A 21,361-nucleotide genomic window follows, 5' to 3' on the forward strand; every position below is an offset into this window, starting at 1 on the left:
CAGATCTTTTTATTTCACTTCCTAGAGGGTTTTTTTTTAATGTATTTTTGTCACCAATGCTTTCTTGCCTCTCGATGGTTCCCCACAGACTTGTACTGAGTGGGGACTGAGGTTAGGAGAATAATTATGATGTTTCTTGGTGCCTACCCATTAGTTCAAAAACACTGAAAACAAACCAGTGGCTAGGTCCCTTCTTCCCACACCGGCAGCCACAGTGCAGTCTGTGTCCTCCTCTGGGAGCCCAGGGACTGGAGGTGGCTGCTCCTTTCACCTCCTGGCCATCCCTGCAACACCAAAGGAAGGAGGCTGTGCTGCTGCATCATATTGGGCACTGGTCACCCAGACTCCCCTACCAGATGCCTAGCCAGAAGGGTTGGCCCTCTGTTGAGTGACCTGATGCATCAGTTTGTTTCCCCACATCTTGTAATGCCAGGCATGTTGTCATGTGTAATCTGGCATATTGATGTTTTGGAGGCCAAAAGAAATTAGATAAAAGTGGTCATCCGGATAGCATCAGTGGGCTCTGTCCCCTACAGCTGTGCACCTCTCCTGGAGTCGTGACAGGTGCATCAGCCCCAGTTTCATCCAAAGAAAAATAAGTAGAGTAGCTGGATTTTTTTAGAGAAGGTCCTTCTCGTTGAATACAATTGAGGATCCTGTCATTTAAATTGCCATCAGTGAGCTCATTTCAACAGTTTAAGTGACAGCCCTCTTCATAGCTCTTGGAGTTAGTGCCTTGGGTTGTTTGCCTGCCAGACTTCAGGGCTTTGTCTAAAGAGCATTTACACCTATGCAAAATAGGTGGCTGTCTGCTCTTGGGAGTATTTTACCTTCAATTTTGTGTAAATGTCTATAGGAGTTGCAAAGATCTAGAGAAGCAGGGCCATGGCATGTGTCTGAGTCAGTAATAGTTGCCTATTTTTCTTCTGTCCTGCAGGTTTGTAAGATTAATACTGGTTTCCTTAGAGATGGGGCAGCTATTTGCTATCAGTAAAAGTTAATGTACCGGGGGAATTTATGGGAAAAATGCATTTAGTTAAGAGTTCATGACTGTTGAATCCACCCACCCATCACTCAGTGCAAGCGAATTCTGGCAGTAGAGGTTTTATTATTGCCATGGCTTTGACAGATGATGATGTTTGTCTAAGCAAATGTTTTTTTTCTAAGTGGTTCATTACCATTAGGAGAGTATTCAATCGCAGATAGAGAAGCGATTTCTTACCCTCCCAGTGGCAGCAGGTGCAGTGGAGTCAGCAAGCCTGAAGTGACCTCAGTGGTGGGTATTCAGTGAAAATGGGAGCAGAGGAACCGTCCTGCACCAAGCCTCTGAGGCCCTCTTTCTGAGGCGCATCTCCTGCATGCAAGCCACATTTCCTATTAACTGCACTCTTAGGACCACTAATAATCTTTTGCTGCATTAAACATTGCTGTTTTCTGTATCTGGCTAGTGAGTTTTATGAGTATTCCAGGAAGCCCAGATACTGCAGTAGCTTCTCTGCAAGACAAAGTGTATGCCTGCTTGGCTGTCATAGTGACTTGTGCTCTTCCAGTGCATGGATCTTGTGAAAGTGAAGCTCATTTAGCTAAAGCTCTTGACTAATAGGACAAACCTCCGCCAGGTTGTGCTATGTGCTGCTGTGTGTTGCTCCATGTTTCACCACTCCTCTGATGAGGGATGGACTCTTCTCTCAAAACCAGTGCAAAGCTGAAGGCTGGGAACCCTGCAGGGTTTGATTTGCCACATATTACGATGTATTCCTCAGCTGTAGCTTGCCTGCAGGTTTTTAGTAAATACTGCAGTAAAGTCCCCCTGCTGAAGATTAGCAAACCAAGATAGAATAATGTTAAGACACTTCACTAGGGTCACCAAAGAGGGGCAGAGCAGGGCTGAGAGCTCCTGTGTAGACTCCAAAAGCTGTTTTCTGATCCTGGGACCATTATGTTTCTCAGCTGAACAGAAATCAGACCTTTTATTTTTTATCCCAATTCTTCTTGATGATCCCATTTCTAATCCCTATTTGTCCCCCTGCAACAAACCTTGAGATCCTGGTGAGCTGCTGTTGCGAGGTCCCCAGCAGCTCCCACCGCTGACCGCTTCTGCACCTTCTGGTATCCACCCTGCTGCCTCTCACTACTCACTGGCCTGAAAATGAATAGTATAATAGGACTGAGCAAACGTGTGTGAATTTGCGTGTGATTCATTCACTATTTAAAGTACAATAAAAGCAACATAAATCAAGAAATGCATTTGTATTTTAGAGTTTTCAAATGTACCTTTCTCTAGCCTGATTGGTAAAGGCAAACGGATCAGAAGAGACACACAGTTCTMGAAGAGAATATGGATATTTTGGTTCCCACATGAAAGCTGAAAGCTGAATTTTCTACTCTGTGTTAGAGATCCTGCATTGACCGAGAGTTGTGATTCATTTTTGCAGTTGTATGTAATGACTATGGGGCCACAGCCAGTAAGGTGATTAATTCCTCCACTTGTTATCTGTGCTGATGATCAGGCAGGACAGTATTTACTATCACCGAAGTGAAGATCCACATCAAGATCCAAGTCAAAAACTTGCCTATGCAATGTTGACATATTGTGTTGTTGGGACTGCATCTCATGAAAGTAAGATAAGGGGTAATTGTTCCTCTGGGCTCTTTGTATAGACACGGGCTTATTTTCTGAGTTGTCCCACACCTGACTGCCTTCACAGACACCCATGCAGCCCAGTACTGATTTGAGACATAATCTGGGTCAAGACTTTGCCCTGGAATCTGGTTCATCTCTGCACTGTGGAGGAAAGATTTTCACAATTGTCTTGCCCTTATGTTTTGTCTTTGAGGATCTCACAACCATTTTCAAAGGTGAGCTTAGGAAAAGGAAGGTTAAAAAAAACAGCAGAACCATGCTTTCCAATAGAGAATTTCCTTTTTCTCACTGACATTGTCCTCCCAGCCTGCCTCCATTCCCAAACACTCTCTTCATTTTCACAGGCCTATTAAAGAGTTCATTGGCTTTCGAAGCTGCCAGTTTGCACTGCCTGACAAGCTGACCTGGTGGTACCTAGTTCAGAGTAGCTCACCAGTTGGACTGCTGCTTTGGCTTATCAGGGAGGTTTAAGTTACTGTAACACTCAGTAACCTAAAACTCTGCCAGTGCAATCTTTAACCTGGGAGACACAGGAGATTGCTCACTAGTCTCAGTGGAGTTTAAGGATGCTCAGCAAAGCTGCAATTAGCTCAGTTCAATATGTGCATATGTGTGCAGGTGCCTTATTTTGTATACTTGCATTTGAAAAATAATTCTGTGACTCAGAAACACTTTGAAGATGAGTCTGCAACAAAGAAATTGTGCAAAGTCAGCACCTTACTGTGTGCGCCTGGACTGAGCTCCTGTGTGAGAATATCACGTTGGTGCAAGACTGGGTGTAGAACATGACAGCAGAGCTGTGCAGTCAGGAAGGCTCTTCAAAGTTTGGTCTCTTTCTAAACTGCAGTTTTCATTGCTGTGTTTAAACTTAATTGCCTTTTTTTTTTTTTTTTTTTTTTTACAATACTCCAACATAGAGTGGTAGGGATGTGCTGTATCAGAGCTGCAAAACAGCCTGCAATTCCCCAGGTTCCTCTGTAGTTTTTTATGTCCATGCATCCATAAAAGAACTCAAGTCTTTCCAAGTCTGCCCCTTGAGGACAGAGTAACAGTTTTCCTCTGGAAATGCTGTAATAAAACAAAGGGAATGCAAAGCTCCAATTATAAAGATCCCATGGATGGCCTTTATCATGGAAAAGGTATTCTTGTAATATTTGTTAGAACTGTACACAGGGGAGGTTGTCTGGTGCAGCACATTAATAAAAAATCAAAAACTTGGAAGATGTGTCTTTTTGCAAATTCACAGCTATGCATTAATTTATTTTTGTAGCTTTTTCTTAATAGTCCAGTGACTTCTGTCATGGAGCAATTTCATTAAAGCTTTGATCAAAGTGGTAATATAAAGCCAAGCTTTCTGAAAAGGCTTCATTGCCCTAAAGAGTGTGTAATTGGCCAAATGTCTTAGAAAGTTTTGCTTGGTTTCACCAGAGCACAAGTAAAAATTAATTACCCCAGCAGTATCTGCAATGCCATCATATAAGGGTGTCAAATCTAGTCTTTCCAAATGGCGTGTTCTAACAGAGAAATAGATATGAGACTTGCCATAAATGTGATTTGTGAAGATCATTAATGAAGTACTAGACCTAATTGACTTCTCTTGGCTTTATGACAACATAAAAAAGTTCTGCACTACCAGTGATATTTCTCTTATACTTCTTCAGTGGAATCCGTGAAGCGGCAGAGTTCTCTTTAAAGCAAGCTTTCACCAATATTCACTTGGGGAAAAGAGGGCTGACTATTGGACAGCATTTCCAGTTCTTTAGAAATAATAAGGATTTGAGAGCCGTTCTTCTGTTTTAGAATGAAATGAAGATGCTTTGCAGTTATCCCTGGAAAACCAAACACATTAGAGAAGACCAGCTCAGGGTACTTGCTAGCCTGATTGTTTGAGAGCTCAGTCATTGGTGAACAGATTCAGGTTCAAGTCCCTGTGGTGTTTGGTTCAGGGATCACTCCAAAACTGGGAGGAGTGGTCAATACCCCAGAGAGCTGTGCTGCCATTCAGAGAGACCTGGACAGGCTGGAGAGCTGGGCGGAGAGGAACCTCATGAAGTTCAACAGAGGCAAGTGCAGGGTCCTGCACCTGGGGAGSAATAACCCCATGCACCAGTACAGGCTGGGGGCTGACCTGCTGGAAAGCAGCTCTGCGGAGAAGGACCTGGGAGTGCTGGTGGACACCAAGTTGACCATGAGGCAGCAATGTGCCCTTGTGGCCAAGAAGGCCAATGGTATCCTGGGCTGCATCAGGAAGAGTGTTGCCAGTCAGCAGGTCGAGGGAGGTGATCCTGCCCCTCTCCTCAGCCCTGGTGAGGCCACATCTGGAGTACTGCGTCCAGTTCTGGGCTCCCCAGTACAAGAGGGATGTGGCACTACTGGAGCAAGTGCAGCGAAGGGCTACAAAGATGATTAGGGGACTGRAGCATCTCTCTTATGAGGAAAGGCTGAGAGAGCTTGGCCTGTTCAGCCTGGAGAAGAGAAGGCTGAGAGGGGATCTTATCAACGTGTACAAGTATCTGAAGGGAGGGTGTCAAGAGGATGGAGCCAGACTCTTTTCAGTGATGCCCAGCGACAGGACGCGAGGCAATGGGCACAAACTGAAACACAGGAAGTTCCATCTGAACATGAGGAAAAACTTTTTCACTGTGAGGGTGACAGAGCCCTGGACCAGGTTGTTCAGAGAGGTTGTGGAGTCTCCTTTTCTGGAGATATTCAAAACCCACCTGGACGTGATCCTGTGCAACGTGCTCTGGGTGACCCTGCTTGAGCAGGGGTGTTGGACTAGATGATCTCCAGAGGTCCCTTCCAACCTCAGCGATTCTGTGATTCTGTGATTCTGTGATTTGCACTTGTGCTTTTTGCATTTCAAGGAGAGCCATTAACTTTTCTAATGTTATTATATCTTCTTTGATCTGAAACCATACCTATTACATTTTTGTCAAAAATGATAAACTTTAGCAACATATTTGGTGTTTTTCCAGCCTTCTTTTGTTCTGACAGGCTGAGATTATTGACAAGAAATGTCACCATTCATACAGGTATTTGCAGTAACTTAGTATAGTAGTGGGTATTGCTGCTATAAGTATAAAACAGCACAGATCCAGCCTTGGCAATTATTTTGCCAGGATATTTTCCTATTCTATTTTATATGAGGTTTGTGGTTATAGTCCTATGTCAAATATTACCACAGGGGAAAAAAAAAATCTAAGTGCAGGACACTGAACTGCATTATTTTTGCGTTTAAATTTGCTCCTGTAAAAAAGAAAGTTTATATGCTAAATTATATATGATGACTATCACCTTGGTCTATGTTAGGCAAGTTAGTTTCCCATGTGATGTTATTACAAGTAAAGCAAAATCTGAATGGTAAAATACAAATCAAATGAAACTGTTGACTTCCAAGTATTTTCTTGAAACATTCAAATTTTAACATTTTGAAAATTAACCTTCTACTTAGGAAGGAGGTGGCTGGAACATCACTTGTGCTAAGCACACATTTTGTTTTACATCAACAACTTCTGCTGACTTTATAAACACTAAAGGAGGACCTTTACATTGATCCTAAATGTTAAACTCAGTTGACTGAAACAGTTCACCAAATCATCTGCTGATTAGTCTTGCTCCATTTTTGTTGGCAGAGTTGGGTAGAGCTAGAAGAAACTTTCTGCTGAAGTGCCATATCTCCTGGCCCGTGCTCCACTCCTGGCCTCCTCAGGTTATTCCAGGGTGCCCTTCACTGCATCTCAGTGCTCCCAGAAATGTATGGATTCATTTGCCTTATGTGTCACCCTGCCTCCCTCACCGCCCCCTTCAGAGCCTAAGTAGTGTCAGAATTTATAAGATGTGTTTGAGTTTATTTTGTGAAGTATGATAAATACGCAATCAGCTAAAGAGCTGATTTGAGATTCAAAGGCAAGGAATTTGCCAAACATTCAGCATCTGCAATTGACTGATTTGACTGAACCTCACAATGATTTGTATTAGTATTAATCACAATTATTTTCTCTTATTCACTTCATTCCCTCAAATAGTGCATTTTGGTATATAGCATGAGGAAGCCGACAGAGGATGATTATAGGATGACTGCAGAAATGTTTTCTGAATCATGAATTGTTTTGTACCTTCCTTGCAAAGAGGAAGCTGGCTGCAGGTTACCAGCAGCGATGGCTCCAGTTAGTGGGGACTGGTGTCACTGGTCACAAAATGGGGATTTGCAGCTGGGTGTACAGCGTGTGCATCAGCTGAATAACCCCAAACCACTGGTAAGCAGCAAGCATCCCGAAAGAGTACCCCTCCTCTCTGACTGAAGGTGAAAAAAGGGTTCTCTGCCTTAGATCACAAAGATCAGGTTCATTATTAGGCTAAATAAAACTAAAAGATGAGTCTGTTTTATTTTATGAAGGCTCAGAATAAAGCCCTGGGTTAAAATACATTACAAAGAGATTACAGAAAGATACTGGATTTTTCTCTCACACTTTCACTCAGTCATTTAGAGTTGTGGAAGTCTTAGCATTCATCCCCCTGACAGCAGCTAGGTTTGGAGTATTAGTTAGCTGTACTTGTATAACCATCTATTATTCACACTGTTAAATTACAGAGCCATCATGGGATGCCAATAGACTATCCTGTGGTAGGTTTTTGAAGAGTCCTGTCAGCCCTGGGAATTTCACAGCATGTCTCATGAATTCCTTGATTTCACCACTAATTCTGGGGACCTCTTTCCTTTCTAGCTTTACTTTTAGCTGTTCAGCATCTTTGGCTATGTTTATATCAGTAATAGCGTGGAGCAGTAGGGGTGCATCTGTASAGTTGTTGCTGAGGTCTTGTTGTCCATACTGTACACATTTTGGAGGTTTTACATTGGATCGCCTTGAGAAGCAAATGCCCACCTGTAGCTTGGGTGCAGGAGATGTGCCCCGAGGACACAACTCCCTGCTTGGCTTCATCAGCAAGAAATCCATCTGGTGCCTGCTGAGACTGCTCTACAATGCAGACCAAAGCCTGGAAGTGAAGAGACTGCTTCAAGAGTGCACTTCTGATCCAGATTAAAACACTAGCATAGACACATCCTCTGAAATTGCTAAACAGGAAAACAAACTTATTTGGGGATAGTTTCTGTTCTTGTGCTCCTGTACTCAGGATCAATTGAACTGCAGCCATAAACTTACATTTAAAATTTTGAAAACTTTGGGGTTTTTTTGTTTTTTGGGTTTTTTTTTGGCATGATGCAGCAGTTTGTCTTTTGGTTTCTTGCCTGCCATACAGTATGATTTGCAATGTGAACTTTCTTCTGTCTTTGTAATAATTTGCARCTTGATTATTCTAAAAGCATTATTTATGCAGCACTTTTGACATTGAACTATGCAATGTTGCTTCCGTGGAAATCCCTTACAACATATTACTGTCAGGCATGACAGCTACATGCTACCTCACTTTCCCTTATGTCAGAAGAACCCTGCTATATCAGACCAAAGGCTATCTTGCCAGTACCCTGTCTCTAATCGTGGCAAATAACAAATGCCTGTGTAAGAACAGGGCAAGGAGACAGCAATATTAGTATAAACCCAAATCTCCAGCATTTTGGGACTCAGGGATCATTGTCTTTTAATTTAATGGCCTTTAATGGATTCCTTTTTTTTCTTGGAGAAAAGTGCTCAGTCACTTTTTGGACATGTGTAAAATCACAGGATAGGATCATAGGATAATTTAGTTTGGAAATGACCTCAGGAAATCTATAGTCCAACCTCCTGCTCAAAGCAGAATCAGCTCTGAGGTCAGACCAAGTTGTTCGGGGTGTGAGTCAGTCAGGTCTTGACAACCTGTAAGGATGGATACACATAGCCTCTCTGTGCAACCGGCTTTCTATCCATCTAGTTGGTAATGGGTAAAAAGACCAGTAAAACTGGTGGGTAAAAATTCTAGTAGATGATATGTCTGGTTAAGACCAGGAGTAAGAGCAGAGTCAGTACTTTGTGGAAATTATCAGTACCTCCCTTAGAGAGAGCAGTTATTAGTTTCTATTTATAAAGTGCCTATTTCTTTTCATTGACTACAGTGGGATAACAGGGTGGCTACCTCAGATGGAACTTCCACATTGTACCTGTCTAATGGCGTTGGCRTCATCTCCTATTGACCAGCATACAAAAACACTATTCCTGATGAGTGGAAGAACCTTGCAGCCTTTACCTTTGTAACCTCTTTTCTACGTCTTTTCTTTCTTGTTCCTATCACCACAAAATGAGAGAATTTTTTTGTTGTCTTCCCTGTGCTATAACTTATCACTGAAAAAAACCATCTATCTGAAATCTATTCCACTTTACATAGATGAAAAGCAATTTGTAAAAGGCAGCTTTTTAGGTGGTTATTGGAAAAAGCTATAAACTACTGGAAATGAGAAATGCCCATCCATGATGTTTCAGAAGTCAGGAACTGGAAAGGAGAAGATTCCTGTAGCACTTGGTGTAGAAATATAAAGCAGGACACCAAAGTGGCTGGTTGCATGAAGAAGTCACACAGTCAGTAAGATTGGCTTTAACATTTTTCCTGGGCAGTGCTGGGAATTTGGTAGGAGTCTTTCTCTTGCCTTCAGTAAGTCCCACAAATAAGAGATTTGGCACTTGTTCCCTGGATGCAAATGGTGCACAGTGCAAGATGGGCTTGCAGAGTTTTGTGGTTACTCAACGCCAAGGGTGCACATGATATCCACGTTCTTCTGGGCCCAGTTTGAACTGTTCTATGTAGCTGCAAGAGCTTTGCAGCCAGCTCAGATCCTTCAGTCAGGGAAAAGGAGGAAAGAAAAGATGGTGAGAGATTTTCTTCTTTTCCACCAAAGAGAAGCATGACAGTGAAAGCTCTTATTTTCATACACCTGGCAGTTTGACTAAGTGCTTTTGTTCTTAGACTTTTACCTTCAGCTGAATACAGTCTCCTTTTCTGGCCTCTTTACTCCCTTTAGGACTTCCAAAGCTCACTTGTGCTGAGGGGTGAGGCATCTATCCAGTATATTCTTGCACCCTGCTTATTAAGCTGATGTGCATTGAAATATCAGAAAACCAAAATTTTTTCCCTTTCTGATGCTGGACATAAATTATTGAATTTATCTTGTACCCACCTAGGCTAGAAGGATGTTCTGAGGAGAGTAATGTACACATTTGGTTGTACTTCCTTGCCTTCAGCAAAGATCAAAGATAATGTGCATACTTCATCCTTCCTAGTTGTGTTATTCATAGGTGGCAAAAAGCTGCTTTATGGAATGTTTAATTAAGCTTATTTTGACATCAGTTCTTTGGGTTTCCTTTCATTAAATCATTTCTCAGTGTTGAAGTTTGAATTGATTTTTTTCTTCCTGTTTTCACATAAAAAGGGCTCTGAAACTCTTTGTTTAATGAATTAGCAGTCAAGAGATAATAACTATACCAGCATTTAATAACCCTGTCAGAATATGCAGCACCATTGGAGTACAATCGTCACAATAAGAGACTTTCATTTGAAACATGGTTACATATGGCTGGCTCATTCCCAGATCATAAAAGTGTTTACTAGATGTCTTTTCTTTGTCTTAAACAGAATAATTGATGAGTAAAGTTGAACGTGGCTTTGTTATGATTTTTGAAAAACGTTAAATGTTTGCAGTAGAAATATTTTATTATTCATTTGTTTTCTAGCTTTATGCTACTTGCTTTTTATCTGTTACATAGAAGAAATATTAGCAAAGGCTCTGTGTGGAATTTTTGCCAATAAAGTTTAACTATCTTCTCATGCGACTCTTTTAATCATATCCATCTAGATAACTGTTCTTGTTTTTTCCCTTGTTTAGCTACTCTGTGATAAAGATGATAGAGTAGTTCTTGATTTTGTCTTTTTCTTTCATATTCTAAACAATTAGCTCTATCAGAAAAGCTTTGTATAATAATACAGTTTTACTGATTGTCACCTTCTTTTTTTATGTTGTGGATATTCTCTGGCACTTGTAAACTCTCTGAAAGTCATGCAACCATTGTAATACTTCCACCTTTTTCCAGGGCTGACCATAAGTCTGTTACGCAACAGGGCAGGCTCTGGATTGAATTCTCCATGACTTTCTGACTCGGGTATCTCTTATCTTGTATTTTGAATTATTTCTAACATCCTTAGTCTCAGTACACTCTCTTCCCTTCGTGTGTTCCTGTATATACTGAGCATCTTCCTTCACTTTTCAAATGCTCACTGCACCATATTTTAATTCTTCCAGGTGTCTTTAAACATTTGTCAGGATTCCTATTCACAGTATCTTACCTGGGACTCACTCAGCCTCCCGAAATTGCTGCATTGGATTTTCCACCTGAATTCATTCTTCTGTATTTCCACCTTTATTTTATACCTTCTGTTTTTAAAGTACATTGTTTATATATTTCATTTGATATGGAGTGTACTTCCCTAATCCCATTTTAGTTAGCCACATCTGCTGTTAATGGGAAGCTTTTGAAAGGATTGAGTGCTTCACAACCAATTATTGTCAGAAATAAAACTACTTCCTTACTCCTCTCTTCACATCGCTTTGCTTTGCTTCTCGATGTGGTTTGTGTGCAGATACAGAGGTAAGTGCTCTTTAAACCTTCTCCAAGTCTTTTCAACTCAGATGGAGATTTTAATAGTTCCCTTCTTTCACTGATGTTTCTAATCCTCACTCTGGAGCCACATGTTCTTCTGTAATTTCTTAAGGTCAGAAAGACAGACAGAAGTTGCTCCCCATGACGGATGTGCTGGGAGTGGCCGTGTGATGCCATGTTGGCTCCTGCATGTTTCCCTGGGTTCAGTGAAAGCCTCAAAAGTGCTCAGCTCTGTCACAGAGCCCATTGGGACCACACTGCAGAGCCTGCGCATCAGAGAGTGTCTGAGAGGTGAGCAAGAGTCCTGTGAGGACAATGAGGTGGGAAAATCACAGGGCTCCCATTTCTAGTAAAGGAAATACAGCTTCTTTTTAGGAAGGAGTGTTGCTCTGCTGGCCAACTGGTATGGGAAAACAGATATAGCTGCTGCTATGAAACCCAAGCAGTTTCTCTCTCTCCTGCTTAAGCCAAGATTTTGTTGCTTCCATCGCTCTGAGATGTTAGCCGACTGTCTACTATGCTTGCGTCCTGACCTTGGCTGTGATCTACGGGATAATTTCTTCTGAGGGAGGGTGTGCTTTTAGGACTTTGGATTGTCTTATCAAGAGAGATGTTTTTCTCTGGCCAGATGTCTGAGAAAACTAATCAGCAGGACAGACTGTCTGCTTCAGGGCCATGGGGGCATGATAGCACCTTCACATAGTATCCTTGTGCCATCTACTCTGTAAGTTGAGATCATCAACCCATCAGCTGTGGATGCTATGAGGAGCTAAGGAAGAAGGGAGACTTGGAGGGATGGAAAGAAGGTGAAAAGGGGAGTCAATGAGGTCAGACAAGCTATTGGAGAACACACTGATTTTCAGTAAAAGTTGGAGGCCAGAGATGAGGCTTAGCTGTTATTTACAGTGCATGTCCACACAGGGTAAGAAGATGTTCCCTAGGCCAAGAGCTGATCACACCTCCTGTTCCGGAGAAGAGATATCCCTGGTAGGGATGTGACTTTTTAAAAAGCTCAGCTGAGACAGCCTAGCGAGTTTGCCATGGATCCATCACTCTCCCTAAAGACATGGGACCCAGCATAACTGGGGCAGCTATGCCTGGTGAGAAGTGATGGTACCCTAAAGGAGATGCTGTGCACTGCGAAATAGCAGGTTGTCAGGGGAGAAAAAGCCTTCTCACTCTCTGAAAGAGAACACAACCTTCCTAATGGTTAACTTGACTGGCAGACCTCCACTTCAGAGTTGCTCTGTATGTTTGTGCACATGCAAGTGGACAAATGTACTCAGAATTTGTTAAGCTAATATATATTTTCTCTGTAGGTTCCTAATAATTTTATTTAACTGATATTTAAAATACTTAAACAAAAGATAGCTCATATATTCTAAGGTAAATACATTCATATGATAATTCTTAAGGTAGCTGCTCTTCCCTTGTATTTCATTGTTTGGAAGAGGAACATCTGTCTAATGCCTCATTTAAGATTCAGTGGAATCTTTCTTGCTTCAGTAATTTTCCTATTAAATTACAACTATTAACACTCGTTCCTCACCCTAAAGGAAACCAATAAAATCACCCAAACTAATGAAACTGTTTTCATCAGCAAGCACCTCGTTACGGGGGTACTTCTAATTACTGTTAAAATGAACTGGAACACAATGCCTCCAGAATGGGATGTCCCAGAGCTATCAACCCAAACCATAAACATCTGTGCAACTCATAAWCTCTTCATTTAACCTTTGTAACAGCAACACAACCTCGACTAATTTTAAAATGTTACTAGGCATTAAAATAAATAGATATGAAAATGTCACTGACACATTATAAATCGAATTCTAATTTATGAGCGCTGCCTCCCAGTGTGGAATTTGTTTTTTTTTTTCTTTAAAAAAATAACTGTAACACTTAAAGTTTATCTTTCTTTTATATTGTCTAGTCTGAATTTGTTTTTTTCCCCTTCTGCACTAATTGTTATATTTAGATACCATCTCATGAAAGCCTATGTTAAGGAGTGATTAGGGTATAACTTCCATATCAGAATGAATGAGCTAACTAGAAAAGCAAAGCTTCAGATCAGATTTAATTAAGATAGCTTACATTCTCAGTTCAGTTTTCTGCCTAAAGCTAGGAAAAAAATGAAGACTAATGGCTTCATCCAGAAACCTGATAGTCCTGGGATAGGAATTTAGAACTCCACCAGCAGAGTAGCATTTACTCCTGTGAGTAGTCCTGCTGAAATCAGCATGACTAGTTATGTGAGTAAATGTTACTCTGCATAAATTAATAATGCACAATCTGGCCATATAGAAATCCTTGTTCTGGCACAGATTACTAATTGTCTACAAGTCTTTCAAATAACAGGCAAGAAAAATCAGGTCTAATCATATGAGCAATGGGTTGAAGGATTTTCCTTTTTTAGTTTGTATATATGTAAAATTAAAACTTTAATACCAAAGTAAATCAAACTGGGAATCCTCAGTCTGAGCTTGCTAAAGGGCAGCTGTTCTGTAGAACTCGTGTTGCATTCACCTCCTTGCAAGAAGAAAGGTGATTTGTCAGTACCAGCAACTTAGTCTCTAAACAGCATATTGAGACTTCATGCATAGCTGTAATCACCATCAATTTACAGCTCAGATTTACAGGGCAGCTAGAGTTTTGGGACCAACAATTGCAATTGAGATCCAGTTCCATAAACAGCAGATAAGTAAATAATGTAAATAACTGCACTGGACAACTATCTATGTTAACTCTCATTCATAGACCATCCGCAAGCTTTAACCTCATATATATTCAGGGAAGTGTGAACCAAAATATGATCCATCACTTTCTTATGATGGGCTCTGTGATGCTAACTAAAATACAAAACAGAAGAGTATTTTTATAAGGGCTGGAAATATTGAGGCCTGTTTCCTAAGGATTTTTTATCTTTTGACTGATCAAGGGAAGGGAGAAGTAAGAAGGGAAGAACTTTGGCTTTTTTTTTTTTTCTCTGGGGTCTATTCCAGGTATATTCTCTAATGCCTTATAAGCTCCCAGCCTTTTCCTTGATTGGGGCACTAACTGGATTCTTTCTCCTGGCCATCCATTTATCTTCATAAGATTTGAAGAAGCCTAATTATCTTTCAGCCTGATTTCAAATAGCATTAAAATCAACCAATGGATTCAAAAGATGTTAAGAAAGATGTGCAGACAAACACACAGCCTGTATAAATGCCTAGCTTCATTTCCACAGGAAAGAATGGACTACAATGTTTTTTTTTTTCCCTCAAGAAATTAGGTGGATAATACACAGTGGGAATATATTGACTGTCTGGTTAATATAGATGCTGACAAAATACTTTTGTTACATAATCAAGTCTTCAGTGGGAAAAATATGCTGCAAAGACATAGAAGCCACAGTCAGAGGTGATGGCTCACTATGCTAGGTACTGTTCAGGTAGATAGGGACAGTTCAGTTTTCGTTGAATTGCTTACGACCTATAGAGACAGAAAAAAACCCAGATATAACATTGAAATATAAACAACAAAAATACGCTTTTAATGTCAAATTAAATATATATATTTATCCTTTTTTTTTTCTCCCTACCACTCTTTGGACCTAACTATTGCCTCTTAGACTTTACAGAAGAATACCTGTGTCATGATAAACTGATGCATAGGAAATGAAAATTCAGCTTGGATCATGAAGCCTTGCCCAAAACTGCAGAAAACCTTGTGGAGAATGTTCAGAAGATTGCTTAGAAACCTTTTTGTATGGTCTGGAAGAAGATACAGAAACTGTTGTGAAAGAGGCAGACAAGTGAGTGACATCATTTGTTGCATGGAGAGAACACAGACACAGAATAACTGACAAGAATCACAGTAACAACTGACAGACTTTGCACCTTTGTCATGAGCAATTCAATATCTACTCAGGGATATTATCCTGTTGTACATTAACACAGAGTCTGAGCTGAAGTGAAGATGCTGAGTGATTTCATAGAGGCTTTATCTTTTTTCTCCCTTTTTAGGTAGTATTTTTGTCTTTTTTTAATTTTTAATATATTATTGCCTTCATTAAAAACTAACTTGTTGTTAATTTGCTTCACAGTTCATGGAGATTGCTTGAAAGCCTCTGGACTAAAAGGAGGCAGCATGGTTACACAGAAACAAAGGGCCAGAGAGGACTACTGAGGTGGATAGATCTGCTAACATCACTCTTACTTGAAAAGGCTGCAAGGAAGAGAGGCTTTGCAGCTTTCCAACAAACAGTCATATTTTGCATTTGTTTATTTTTCTTTTTAAATTTAAGACATAAAGGTTGTTGTGCTGTGATCAGAGGTGAATCTAGCTGTTCATCCTGTATTTGACAATGGCCAGCAGCAGATGACACAGGGAGAGATTAAGAAGCCTACAGCAGTTCAACCACCTGCAGTTCAGAAATAAGAGCGACATAAGTGTCTTTATTAGCCCTTGATTGATTTTTCTTCCATTGTCTTGTATGCTGGCTTTTGGAACCCTTGTATGTCTTTAGTATCCTTGGGATCTTGTGTTTTCTTCCTCACAACCAAAAATACTCTGTTCCCAGCTGTTTTGCGCCTTGTTTTAAGCTCTGTGATCTGCATAGCCTGCAGCTGGACAAAAATCTGGTGATTCACACATCTGCATTTGCCATTATTGATCTGGTATCAATAGAGGAAACACTGAATTGATTTGAGCCTGAAGTACTTGTGGTGACATCATCTACTGAGAAAAATGGTAGGTGTATCCAGAAGAGCAGGAAAATGTGAATTCTTATCAGCTTCAAATACATCTAATTTTGAAGTGATGGACCACAGAATCATTACTCTCAGAACCCTATTTTGGGGGAAAGGACAAGGTTTCTTAGATTTTAGAGTTAAAGAAATCAAGGTCTGTGGGGAGACCAACTGATTAAAAGACCGTAAAATGACACAAGTTGTTCCTCAGAAATGTAAGGTGCAATCTTCAAAGTTAAATACAGGTCCAGAACAAGGAAACAGCTCATCCTGAAGATAAACTTGTGTGACTGAAAGTTTTGTCTATTGTTTCCAGTCTCTTACCAGTAGGTATAATAAGAGATACTACTTCCTTCTACAAATCTTAGCTCACTTATATTCTTAGATCATCATTTTTAAATGCAACCTAGCCACACAGCCTGAAGAATCAGAACATGAGCCTTTTGCTTTTTGTCTCTCTGAACCATGAATAAACACTGTCAAACAAAGTTTTAGAGAAAGGTCTCATTTTTCAGGCTTGCTGATTTTAGCTACAGTCAATGGCTGTTTTTTAAAGACCTGATCTCCTGGTGGCATTCTGACATGTTATCTGTGGAACTAGCTGCATCAGTTCAAATTGAGATAAATAGCTGATTGTTGTTGGTACCTTGTCGGTAGCTGAATTCATTGAAAATCAAAAGAATAATTTATTTTTTACACTTTCGTCATTTAGACATATTTTTGTGTATGGTGTAATTGAAGAATTTGAGTTGTTCTTCCTTGGAAATGATCTCAATTAATTTGTGAATTCAAGGTTTTCCATCCTTTTGTGACTCTGAAAGATTCCAGTTCTTTTAGTATTACTGTTATAGCTTGTGTTTTGCTTTCTGTATCTTTTTGTTAGTGTTGGGAATAGTAAAGACCTTTTGAAGAAGTTATTTTGATGTAGTGCTATTGATATTTGTCTGCAACATTAACCTTCTCCCCTCTTCCATGTGGCTAAGTTACTGCCTTTATAGACAATGGACTGTTACCATGGAAGAGTGACTTTCTATTTCTAAATACAACTTTTTTTCCCTTAGACAAAGCACGGGGATAAATGAAACATCTTTTCTGTTGATCATGGCTTGCTATCTTTATCCAAAATTCAAAATGAACTCATCATACAAATGCAAGTGTGACAGAAAGCTGTTAATTTTGTTGACAGCATTGCTTTACTGCAAAGATTAATCTTCATCTATAATTGATTTTTTTCACCCTCTTATTCATCTCTGATTGATGTCCACACGAGCTACACTGGAATAACAGCATGGTGGAATTTCAGAACATCTCAGCAATCTTTAAGGGATGGTGTCATATGTCAAAAGAACCTAATTTCCCTGAAATTCCCTTTAAAATATAATAAAATTGATATGGGATGATATTTACAGGGAAACATGCAAGCATACCACAGGTATCTTGGAGGAAGTCACAGAAGGGCAAGAATATTGAGTAGTTTGCTGTTGTGGCACATACATTATTGTCATTAAGAATATTTATTTAGAAAGTGTGTCATTTTCTTATTGGCTCATTATATTAGTTCCTCATTGTGGAGAGATTTATCTGAGATTAAAAATTATMACCAGCAATGTTGTGAACTAATAAGCACACCTAATTTGGATGCTGTTAGACCATTAAGTGGAATTAATAACAGTACTATTTCATTTTATTTTGGTAAAGTTATTACTAACTACATATTCTTTCCATGAAATGGAACCATAACTATTAAAGTGGCTATAATGAAAACACACATGATATTTCTTTGTTTCTGTTTTTACATAGGGTATGGATATTAAATAATGTTCATCAGGGCAAAGTGGGCTATTACAGGAAGTTTTTTTTCCTCCAATGATAGAAGAAACCACAGCTGATCTTTAAAGCCTTCAGGTGAAAGCATGAGGAGTGTGCGTTGGGATCTACATATTACGGCAAACAATTTTCAAGAATATTCCACTGGTAGGTCATGCAGGGGAACACAGGGAGAACATGACCTCTGTTGTGCACAGCTTAAAAAACAGTGTTCAGACTCATGATGGACTGTGTTTGCAGTGGGTCTGGGTTCCTCCCCTGCCTCCCAGTTTTCAAACTACTTCTAATCAGGGCCACAGGGAACCGCAATATATATCAGACGGCTCTCCTTCTTAAGGTCTTCATTCACAAATTTGCTTCTGTGCAACGATGCCCAAGACGGCACTAATGAGTTCGTTCAAGTGCTGCAAGCAGGATAGCCATGTTTTTGTGGCACTCTGCCTGGGTTAATAAGCCCTGCTTCTCAGCAGTGCTAATTAGGCGAAGCAGAGCTCTCTGTGGCTGCAAATTTATTCTTTCTGATAGGCAGTTATTTCAGGCGGCTCCATGCCATACTGCATTGCTCTGGTAGACCTACCCTCAGCATCAAGGACATTAAGAGGGAACCCTGTCCAACAGCTCTGTAGGCTTCCCTCTCTCTGTTTCTCCAGTGAATGCAGCACAGGTTTTTTGTCATAAAATATCTAAAAGATATTCCTCAGAAATAGACATACTGCATGACTGAAACACTGCCCCCCTTTGATATGAGTGGCAATACTGTCACTGACTTAAATAGAATGAAAACCTGACTCCAAGTGAGCAGTGTGAAGCAGTCAGACCTCTCTGAAAAACTGTAAATTAAACAATAATCTAGAAAGTGATCATTGGACACTAGCCCATTGGGCATTACTGGCTTGTGTTATTAGTGACCAACGTAGCCAAGGCTTTGCTGGCAAGGGTAAGGAGCTTGATTTGCCATTACCATGTAATCAGTTCATTGCTGTGCCTTGCAGCTGTGGAAACCTGCATCAAGAGGGTATGAAAATGCCATCCCCAGTCTCCTGACTTCTGAATGTGACAGTCACTTTTCATCCCTCGGGCTGCCTGGCTAGACTCTGCCCAGTGGGTAGGGGAAGCAGAGGGAGCAGATGGGTGCCCTGGGGGCACTTGGGGAGGCCGGAGAGCAAACTTAACATGTAAAAATTAAGAGCAAAGAAAATCTTTTCAGTGCATTTTGAGGGGTGAGGAGCTAAGAGTGGAGGAAGAACTCCTACTTCCCCTTGAAAAGGGCTTCTTGGGATTTTCAGGTTGGAGATAGAAAGCTTGTTTTCTGTAATAGCCCATCCCCTTCCTTCTGGGATAGTTAACGCCATAATTTTTCCCTAAAGACAGGCTCCTTTGCACAACACATGCATAATGTATATCCTATTGCAGGTCATTCTGCACCTCCCCAGGTCTGCTGCTTGTGTGCACCCTGGCCTGGGAGCTGCTGCTGCTGCAGGAGCTCGCTTACCCTCCCCACGTGGAGTCGGTTCTTCCCCCTCACTCAGAACTGAGGCTCTGGGTCCCTGGGGCTGAGCCTGAAGAAGTGCAAGGCAGAGTGAGTTTAAGACCCTTTCCCTTGGCCCCGTGCTCACAAATTTCATTCGATTCAGGCCAGGCAGGGGGCAATGCTGGACCTTCCCAACCTGCGTTTCCTTGCTCTGTACTTCAAATTGGAGAACTGCTGCCTAGAAATAGCTTGCAGCTGGTGTTCTGCTATGAACAATGTGGGAATGAAATAAGAACTGGAGTGAGAACCTGTTTCTTTTTACAAGAGACACTGATTATTCCCAACATGATCAAACTATTACACTGCCCATTCTCTGCTTGCTCCAGGGGCAGAATCCTGCACGAAGGGTATTGATTGCAAAATTAACACGGTATACAAGGCAGAATGATCTGTGAGGGGACCCAGGAGGAGGCATGTTCTCAATTGGGAGATTATCAGGGCATTACTTGGGTTTAACAGAAGTTAAACTTTGCAATGCCCTACTTGCAAAAGTTCACAACAATCCAAATGTCATTCTTGCAAAATCAGAGCCAAATAGCCCTTCACTCAAAGTGTACTCTTTCCACGTAGAATTCTCTCTCTTCTTTTCTTTCTTTCTTTTTCTTTTTTTTTTTAATTTGGAAGAACATTATGCAGGCCTGCTTGAATCAGAATATACTAATTGGATTATTTATGCTGCATTTGATCAAGTAATTGAAATAAATTGGAGGGCTAATGATGACTCACTGTTTCAGTGAACCCCCACAGAATAAACAGCCATAACAGCAAATTAGCCTGTTTCATTCAAACGTTTTCTAAGTTATGGTCTTTGATCAGCTCTCCTATGGCAAATTGCCACTGCACCAATGATCATAAAATCAATGTGCAGGGACAGAAACTGGGCTGCTGTTGCAGTGGAACAAGAGGGTGTCTTGTGGGTGCCATACACATTTTATCTCTCTCCCATGGCCTTTTAAAAATCTGTTGATAGGGTTACACAAATCATATTGTCCCCAACCTTTTCCCTCAAAATGGGACTATAATCTAGATACCCTTGCCATAGCCACTGCTCAGCTCTGAGGAAGACCGCAACCTCCAACAACCCATACGACCAAGTTCACTCCTTTCTTTGTTTAATGTCCTTGCGTCTTGTGCTACAGCTCTGATTTTCATGGCTGAGGAGCACTGGGCTCACACCAGTACACTCCATTCACAACCCCGAATGCCCTGTATTGCCCAAGCACCTCTATTTTGGGAGCCCGAGGCTGCATCTTCCTTACCTGCAGGGGTAGCCACAGAATAACAAAAAAAAGAACTGCCTCTCCCTTCTTCAAAAGCTGTGTCATTTACTAGCATTGCTTGCAGCTCCCCTGAGCTGCAGTGTGTGACTGATAGCAGTGGGGTGCTGCTCAGCATGGTGCACCAGGGCAGAGTTGAACCCTCCTGTACCATACCTTTGAGCAGCAGAGCACTAAGGGTCTTTTAAATACTTCATATGATATGATCAGCTAGGCACAGTGAATAAAAGAGTGCAGGGGGGTACACGCCGAATGCTAGTTGCCTGCTGTAATTCTTTACTTTGAGGGTAACCAGATTCTTAGAGATAGGGAAAAGGTATCGGAACAAACTCTTGTCTCTCGGATGATGTGATGTACACTGTTGCAACTAAAAGAAAGACTAATAATCAGGAAACTATTCTACTACATCAATATACTTGACAAGCTAAAAAATAGCTACAAAATTTCATGAATATTTCTGGGCAAATTGCATTTAAATTAATGTCAATGCTTCCCCCTTGTAGATTTTAAATTAGCATCTATTCTTCCGTTAATGTAAATTTAACTTCTTGTTGTTGTTGTTTACTTTTGCTCTATTTCAGTAGAAACTGAAGCACAAACTTCAGAAGGACGCTTCTCAAAGTGTCCAGATGGCAACAATAATTATTTATCTTTAGCTACCATGATTATGTTGCCCAATCTGTGATATTGTAAATCAGTTTTCAGAGGGTCATAGGAGTTGTAGCAAGTTGCGTGAAAAAAATTGCTCATTAGATGTTTGTTTA

This window comes from Apteryx rowi, unplaced genomic scaffold (assembly GCF_003343035.1).
Source record: "Apteryx rowi isolate R43461 unplaced genomic scaffold, aptRow1 scaffold_294, whole genome shotgun sequence".
In the NCBI taxonomy this organism is placed as follows: domain Eukaryota; kingdom Metazoa; phylum Chordata; class Aves; order Apterygiformes; family Apterygidae; genus Apteryx; species Apteryx rowi.